The sequence below is a fragment of the Castor canadensis genome, chromosome 5 (genome assembly GCF_047511655.1).
Source record: "Castor canadensis chromosome 5, mCasCan1.hap1v2, whole genome shotgun sequence".
In the NCBI taxonomy this organism is placed as follows: Eukaryota; Metazoa; Chordata; class Mammalia; order Rodentia; family Castoridae; genus Castor; species Castor canadensis.
The window spans coordinates 15,057,822-15,066,562 of record NC_133390.1 but is presented as its reverse complement, the minus strand read 5'-3'; the positions used below and the strand labels follow the sequence as shown (position 1 = coordinate 15,066,562).

The following is an 8,741-nucleotide window of genomic DNA, read 5'->3' as shown; positions in this document are numbered from 1 at the left end:
ACCCCAGCAGCACAGCAACTAAGAGATAGCATAGAAAAATGGGACCTCATAAAACTAAAAAGCTTCTGTTCATCAAAAGAAATGGTCTCTAAACTGAAGAGAACACCCACAGAGTGGGAGAAAATATTTGCCAGCTATACATCAGACAAAGGACTGATAACCAGAATATACAGGGAACTTAAAAAACTAAATTCTCCCAAAACTAATGAACCAATAAAGAAATGGGCATGTGAACTAAACAGAACTTTCTCAAAAGAAGAAATTCAAATGGCCAGAAAACACATGAAAAAATGCTCACCATCTCTAGCAATAAAGGAAATGCAAATTAAAACCACACTAAGATTCCACCTCACCCCTGTTAGAATAGCCATCATCAGCAACACCACCAACAACAGGTGTTGGCGAGGATGCGGGGAAAAAGGAACCCTCTTACACTGTTGGTGGGAAAGTAGACTAGTACAACCACTCTGGAAAAAAATTTGGAGGCTACTCAAAAAGCTGGACATTGATCTACCATTTGATCCAGCAATACCACTCTTGGGGATATACCCAAAAGACTGTTACTCCAGAGGCACCTGCACATCCATGTTTATTGCGGCACTATTCACAATAGCCAAGGTATGGAAACAGCCAAGATGCCCCAGCACTGACGAATGGATTAAGAAAATGTGGTATCTATACACAATGGAATTTTATGCAGCCATGAAGAAGAACGAAATGTTATCATTCGCTGGTAAATGGATGGAATTGGAGAACATCATTCTGAGTGAGGTTAGCCTGGCCCAAAAGACCAAAAATCGTATGTTCTCCCTCATATGTGGACATTAGATCAAGGGCAAACACAACAAGGGGATTGGACTATGAGCACATGATAAAAGCGAGAGCACACAAGGGAGGGGTGAGGATAGGTAAGACACCTAAAAAACTAGCTAGCATTTGTTGCCCTTAATGCAGAGAAACTAAAGCAGATGCCTTAAAGCAACTGAGGCCAATAGGAAAAGGGGAACAGGAACTAGAGAAAAGGTTAGATCAAAAAGAATTAACCTAGAAGGTAACACCCACGCACAGGAAATCAATGTAAGTCAATGCCCTGTATAGCTATCCTTATCTCAACCAGCAAAACCCCTTGTTCCTTCCTATTATTGCTTATACTCTCTCTACAACAAAATTAGAGATAAGGGCAAAATAGTTTCTGCTGGGTATTGAGGGGGGGGAGCGGGAGGTGGTGGAGTGGGTGGTAAGGGAGGGGGTGGGGGCAGGGGGGAGAAATGAACCAAGCCTTGTATGCACATATGAATAATAAAAGAAAAATGAAAAAAAAAATAAATTAATTAAAAAAAAAAAAAGAGGTGAGGTCTGATGGAGAGAACTTAGGTTTTTGGAGAGTGTCTTGAAGGCATATTGAGACCCCTGCCCTTTCTTCTTTCCCTCTTTCTCTCTTTTTGCTTCCCAGCTACCATGTGGTGAATAACTTTCTTCCGCCATACACTCCCATCATGATGTTCTGCCTCACCCCAGTCCCAAAATGTTAGGGTCAAGGAATCATGGAGTAAAACCTCTGAAACTGTGAGCCAAGATAAATCTTTCCTCCTTTTAAATTGATTGCCTCAAGTATTTTGCTACAGTAATGGAAAGCTAATTAACACAATCCTTCACCTTCGATTTCATAATCCAATTAATCAATTATTCTTTGCTTTTGAGTCCTTGGAATCAAACCCAGGGCTTTGCACATGCTAGTCAAAAAGTCCACCAACTAAGCTTTTCCCCAAGCCCTTCAATTGCTTCTAACAATATACCATGAAGTCTCTTGTTTGTCTGCTCTTTCAGTGCATCCATCTGGAAAAACCAAACACTACACAAAGTCAATTATTGTTTTTCAGCTTCTTTGTCAGATGAAAGTTGAATACTTGCTGGAAAACAATTCAGTTAACAGAAGTTTTGAACCATTAAAAATTCATGATCCCAAAAAATTCATTTGTGTATACAATACAGCCCAACAATTGTGCTATATTTCTCTAATTTTTAGGAGTCCCAACAATTATTTTAACACTTCTTCAAAACTCTGATCTACTTACCTACCTCCTGGATTTCAGCAGATGACCTTTCCTCCAATTTCACAGGTAAGAAAACTATCAGATGATACTCCTTATGTTTCTAAGAGCAAATATAAATAGTCCTAATGTTCAATTAGTATGCAGTATTTAGCTACATTTTTGTTAGAATAGAAAAATATTCCTATGTCAGTTATATACAGTAGCACCCTTAAGCTCTCTAAAGTGCTCCTCCATTGCCTTTGCCACTTCCCTATGAGTTTTCAGCTAAAATGCTGATTGCTTGTTTGTCAGGAGGCTTCTAAGACCCTCTGACTATTCCAACAAATGATAATAGTGTGATACTGGTTGTTACATACGTTGAATGTCGTCTATGTCCACAGACTTTTCCATCTTCAACCATAGTCCTCCACAACTTTGTTAATAAAGAAATAGTAAAGACACACTGGAAAAATGGATGTATGAGGCTAGTTATTGCAGCACCATTTCTAGATTAGGAGTCAGGAACAGCACAAATATCCATCAATTAGATACCACCTGAAAAAAATATAATACAATAATACTGTTCAAGAGTTAAGTATATTTATTTGCCCGTACTTAAAATGGGAAAATAAGACAGAAACTAATTTAAAACAAAAAGATTACTTTGTAAAAAAGGGAGAAATGCAATGAAGAAGGAGAAGCTAGACTTCTTTGACTAAAGTTTGTCTTAAAGGTTTGACTTCAGATCATTTAAATAGTCCACACAATTTTAACATAAAAGTAAAATATAGTATTTTTCCTAAGGAAAAAAATTTCCCAAATGAGGCAATTATACCTGCATATGGAGTTGACAGTTTTGTAATTTAGAGAAAACTGAAACCAGTGAAACCATGAGCCAAAATAAACCATGTCTCCTTTTAAGTCAACAATCTCAAGGATTTTGCCACAGTAATGGAAAACTGACTAACACACAATACAGCCAATGATAACAGAAAACATAATAGAAAAAGTCTGCTATTCACAAGAATGATAAAATAAGTGTTATTAAGAAGGAAATAAAATCTACAGTGCCTATATGAAAATCACAAAATGTTTCCTAAGAGGGATGCAAGATGAACAAGTAGAAATGTGTCTCATTTCTGGACAGTAAAATTAAATAAGAGGAAAATGACAAGGGATTGTATATATTAGTATATCAGAAAGCAGGTTCTAAGTTAATGATAGCTGACTTTCTAACCCAGCTCCTCTACTAACTAATGTACAAAATTGTACATGTTACACAACATGTCTGATTCTCAGTTTTATTATCTATAAGATGAGATAACAATGTATCTCAAAGAATTGTGATGGTTGTACACACTTGTAGTCTCAGCTACTTGGGAGACTGAGGCAATTATGGTAAAGGTAAGTGAGATATTCCTTGACAAGGATTTTGCATGAGCCATGGTAAGTACTTAACATGCATCAGCTATTAGTATTAGTATTTTATGTTTAATCAAATACCCATGACTTGAATGTAAACCAAAATCTTTCTCCTTTTTTTGGTGGTACTGGGTTTCCTTCACACTTGTTAGGCAGGTGCTCTATTGCTTGAGATATGCCTCCAGCCTGAAAATCAAAGTCTCAACAAGCTTTGAACTATGATTTAAAAGCTTATCTGGAATAATAAAAAAGGATTAGCAAAATAAATTTGGTAAGTAATGCTGAAAGGAGTTTTTCCAATCAAATAGCAAATCTATTTTGAAGTTACAAAATAATAAAGCAGGTTTAAAATTAAAGGCCTAAACATAACTATTGAATCTAAAACCCTTAAAATTAAAACATATATGTGTACCTGAAGGAGGAAGCTGCAAAAATATATTCAAGGCTTTACTAAAAGGCAAGGCTTGTGGAGGGGAAAACATGATATAGCTGAAAATTATCAAATTCCAAAATCTAGCTATGTAACTCTAATGTGCTTCCAACCAAATTCTCAGTAAGATTTTACTTTTACACATTGAAAAACTATTCCAAAAGGTCATCTGAAAGAATGCATGACAGAATAGCCCCAAATACTTTCAAAAACAAGCATAATAATGATTTGTCCCACCAGACTTTAAAATGTGAGACATTGTCATAATAATCCTAAAAGGTTTTCTAAGAATAAACAGGGAAATAGAATGGCAAATTCAAAAATAAGTCCACATTCAGTTCTGATAAAAGTGGCATCTCAGACCTCCGAAGAACATGAATTATTCAGCAAGTCTTATTGGAACAACTGGCTGCTGTTTGAGAAAATAATTTAAATACCTACTTCATGCCACACTCTAAAATGATGTCAAACATGAAGCTCTAACATGTTGACATAGACACACATGTCATAAAATGTCACAGAAATGTATGTGAATACCGAACACTTTCAGAGCAGGGCTTAAGACCAGCAAGGAGCAAGACTGCAATCAGCAAATGTATACAGAAGACTTTAACAACACTGTAAATCTCTACTTCTAAAACTGGGTGGTAAAATGATGGCTGTTTATTGTTTTATTCTTCTTACCTTTTGTACAAGGTCAATATTTCATAGGAAGATCAATATGGTGAATGTTACATATCTATTTTACAATAATATTTTAAAAAAACCAAATAAAAATATTACATGGTTCTCTAGATATTTATTTAAATTGCCCTAAAGTAGAAGAAGACTCCCAGTCCATGTTCCAAAGATGGTTCCAGAAACCATGATGAAAATGACTGATGGATTTAAATACATTAAATAGAAAAGTGATATTTTTTCCTTTATCGGGGAAAAAAGCAAATGGACAATTGTAACAGTAACTAGGGATTAACATAATTACTTTTTTAAAAGTTTCTAACTATTTTAAGGTTCCCATATAAGAAAAGGCATAAACAGGCAATTCTGGCAAAAGAAATATAATTGACCTGTATACATATTTTTAAAAGCTGACACTAAAGGTCAAATGATAACATAAGAATGTAAGATTTTTTTATCTGTTACATTGGTAAAATAATAATGTGTCCATAAAAACCTGGGCAAAGAAAATTTTAGAAGCATTTCATTTCTCAAACTTTCTTAAGTGCAATTTGGTAATACAAATACAGAGATACTTGTGAATTTCCACTTCCAAAGTCCAACCTCCTTAAGTGATAATAATGATGTGGGTTTGCTGATGGAACACAAAAACAGAAACAAACCCCCAAACAAAAAATGCTATGACTTCATGATCAAACAGTGAATTGCTGAAATCAATTACATAACTCTGACAACTGAATAGAATAGTCTTTTAACAAGTTGTTAAAAAATTTAATGTCATGGGAAGTTTACAATCCATTGTTAATCAGGGAAGGCAGACACAAGTAGCATGTACAAAATGATTTGTTTAAAAAGAAAAACGTACAAATATGAAAAAAAAATTAGAATATACCAAAATCTAATACTGTCTTCTTAGATTATAGAATGACCTTTTGTTTTTGGTGGGAGCAGGGTTTGAACTCAGAGATTTGCACTTGCAAAGCAGGTACTTTACTACTTGAGCCACACTTCCAAGTTTGCTTTGTTCTGGTTATTTTGGAGATAGGGTCTCACCAGCTATTTGCCCAGTCAGGCCTGGAATCTTGCTTTGCCTAATCACAGCTTCCCAAGTAGCTAGGATTACAGATGTGAGCCCCCAGCATACGGCCTATAGGTGATTTTAAAATCCAATCAGGAAAAAAAAATCCAATTATTTCTACATTTTCTATAACGAACACCTTTTCCAATAGTTAAAATGTTTGTGGTGATGGTGAGAGCAGGTTTACAAAATCTGAAATGTCGAACATCTCCAGCTGGGGAAAAAAATTAAGTTTCCATTTCAGTAACTGGATAAAATCAGGGACACGCAGGAATGCGCCACCAGCGCCTCAGGGGCACCATTTCTCCAATTCTCTTCGTTGCAGCAATATCAATGCTTCTTTTCCCAAAACATAGTAAGCATCCAAAAGAAAAGACAAAAAGAGCGAAAGAAAGAAGAAGAAAAAAAAAAAAGCCCATCTGAGTAAGACAGCAGCACCTGGCCGGCCGCAGAGACGCGCGCCCAGGAGGCGGAGGAGCAGCAGATGATGCCACCTTTCCAGCGGTTCCAGGGCGCACAAAGCCACCGCGCCGCGCGAGCAGTGCTTGCAAGGCTCCTCCCCATGCGAGGGCTGCGCTGGGGGCCAGCTGCCATGCCAGGTTCAGGGACCAGAAAGGACCAGCTGCTGTTCCGAGCCCAGGGGTGTAGGAGCCTCTCCTTCTGCCCCGCTCCCCATTCCTGGAATGGCTTCAACATATTTTTGCGTTTACATACATTTGTACACAGTATGCACCATATTCAGCCTCCCACGCCCTCGGTTTGTCCTTAGTAGTTGTCCTCATCACTGGGGGTGGGGAAGTAAAATGAGAGCCTGTCCCTAAGTGCCTTTAACTCTTGGCTGCCTTGTAGCTTTTGCGGAATTTCACCAATGATTTATTTTAGTTGAGTTGCCCCAATATACATCCTTACCAAAAAAAAAAAAAAAAAAAGTCATGTAACAGTTTTTATTTAAGTGCTGGAAAGTAATCCACTCTACAGAGCAACAGATGCAGTTTTTTTTAATGCAGTTTGATTTAATTAAATGAAAGTGCAGATGACAAGACTACAGTTTGAACTTGTTACTCAGCATTCAACTAATTTGAATTTGTGGGATTCACTTTAGGTTTTTTTTTTTGTAGGCCTTGAAGAATACTATTGTATTCAAGTTATACTTACAAATAAAACTTAACATGTAGCTTGCCAAGTATGGTGATGCCCCCTGTAATCCAAGCACTGGGGAGGCAGAGGGAAAAAGATGGTTAGAGGCAGCTGTGCTACATAGCAAGACCCTGTCTAAAAAAAAAAAAGCAGACATGTAGCAAATGTTTCCTACATTTTTGTTTTCTATGGAGAATCTAACTTCTATAAATAATTTGACTTGAAACTAATTGTTTCTTTTCAAGATTTGTCCTGGATGATTCCAGTTCAAGTTATATAGTAGATTCATATATTGACAAATTTTCACATTGTAGCAAATAAGCATGCAAACATGCTGAATATTTTTACATTTAACAATGTTTATGTACCAAGAAGTATAAGAAAGATATGTTGCTTTCACTTTAACAATTAACTACAGTTTTTCATTATGTCTCTTTCATTGTACAACATAGGCAGGACCATCTAACTTGGTGGGGTTTTTTTGACAACTATGATCTTTTGCCTATGTTCAAAGGAATTTGTTACTTGTGAGGTCAGAAAAGTAGTGCTTCTCTTGCTTACTATGACTTAATAATTCTAAATGTCTACATTTGACATGAGGTTTGACTTGGAAGAGAACATAGAAAGCTTTTCTGTACTCGTGTTACATTTGAGATATTTATTTGTACAAAGCCTGGGAAGTTTTATTAGCTAAGTTCTGCTAACACTATTCATCATCTGGCCCCTTTGGTGGCCTCTAGGGATGTCATTTTACCCAATCTACTTGTGACTAGTGATCTGGCCATGTGGTGGCAGCAGAGCAAGAACTGACATTTCAGGCAAGTGACAGGGCTCTCAGGAGGTGGGTAGAAGAGAGGGAATTGGAGGCACAAAGACATCTATACAGCACTTGCTTTAAATACCATTCTGATTCTAATTTGTGTTTAACCACCTACATATTTAAGATCTATCCATGTTACCTCATTCAATTGGATTCCTTTTGATGGCTACATCACATTAGTAATATATTGTATATCCTACTTACTGGGTCACTCAGTGAAGGGCATATATGTTGCCTCTGCCTAAGGTAAATAGCACACTGTGGGGGAAAAGAGTGGCAGCAGCAGGAAGTAAAGCCTGAAAAGTAAAGCCAGTGGAGAAGAGCCTCAGAAGTCTGAGGGATGGGACGACAGAAAAGCAAGGTCCAAGCCCAAAAGTAGCTGCTTTGCCCCCAGGCTTCAGCATGTTGGAGATTAATTAAGACAAACAGCAGCAGCAGAAGAAGTTGGCAGAAACTTTAAAAAGAGAGGCCTTTGGTGATAAGTCTCCACCAACACCAACACCCAAGACCCCTGACAACCAACTTGAGTCTATGATGGAACTGTACTAGACCATAATAAAGAGGTTGCTTAAGATGAAGCTATCGATGCATTTGTTTCTCCCAAGATCTCATCACAGCATCAGGTAGACTTCATGGAAGAACAGGAAAACTTGTGAACAGCTCTCCACAGTTACACCAAACTCCATGTTTACTACAGAAGAGGACTGGCTCTGAAAAAATTTCTTCCACAATGCATCTCAAGAGATTTCACAGATATAATTGTCATCAATGAAGACAATCCAATGGATTTACTTTAGATCACTTACCAAATGGTCCAGTTGCTCAAGGTAAAATAAGCAGTGTAAATCTCTGTAAAGAAATTAAGATGGGTTTGATTGCCAGTACCACAAAACAAACTAACTCAACCAAAAACTTCTGAGGTAAAGACTGTAGAGAACATTTACTGAGGTAATTCTGAGTAATTTTACAAGCTTGGTAGGTCATTCAATTGGACATGTTTGCAGGCTGGCACATCCCCCAGTCAGCAGGATTATTTATATATGCTCTTCAGATTTCACGGAGCATGTTCAAAAGTGAAAAGAAAGTGGGAATTCATGAATGTGGACCATGCTTTGTCTTAAAATTAAGATCTCTTCAGAAAGG

General features: G+C 37.1%; 1 pseudogene; it reads left to right on the top strand.

Moving 5' to 3' along the window:
- The first annotated feature begins 6,128 nt into the window (after positions 1-6,128).
- LOC109686542 (ribosome production factor 1 pseudogene) lies at positions 6,129-8,517 on the top strand (annotated as a pseudogene).
- The last annotated feature ends 224 nt before the right edge of the window (positions 8,518-8,741 follow it).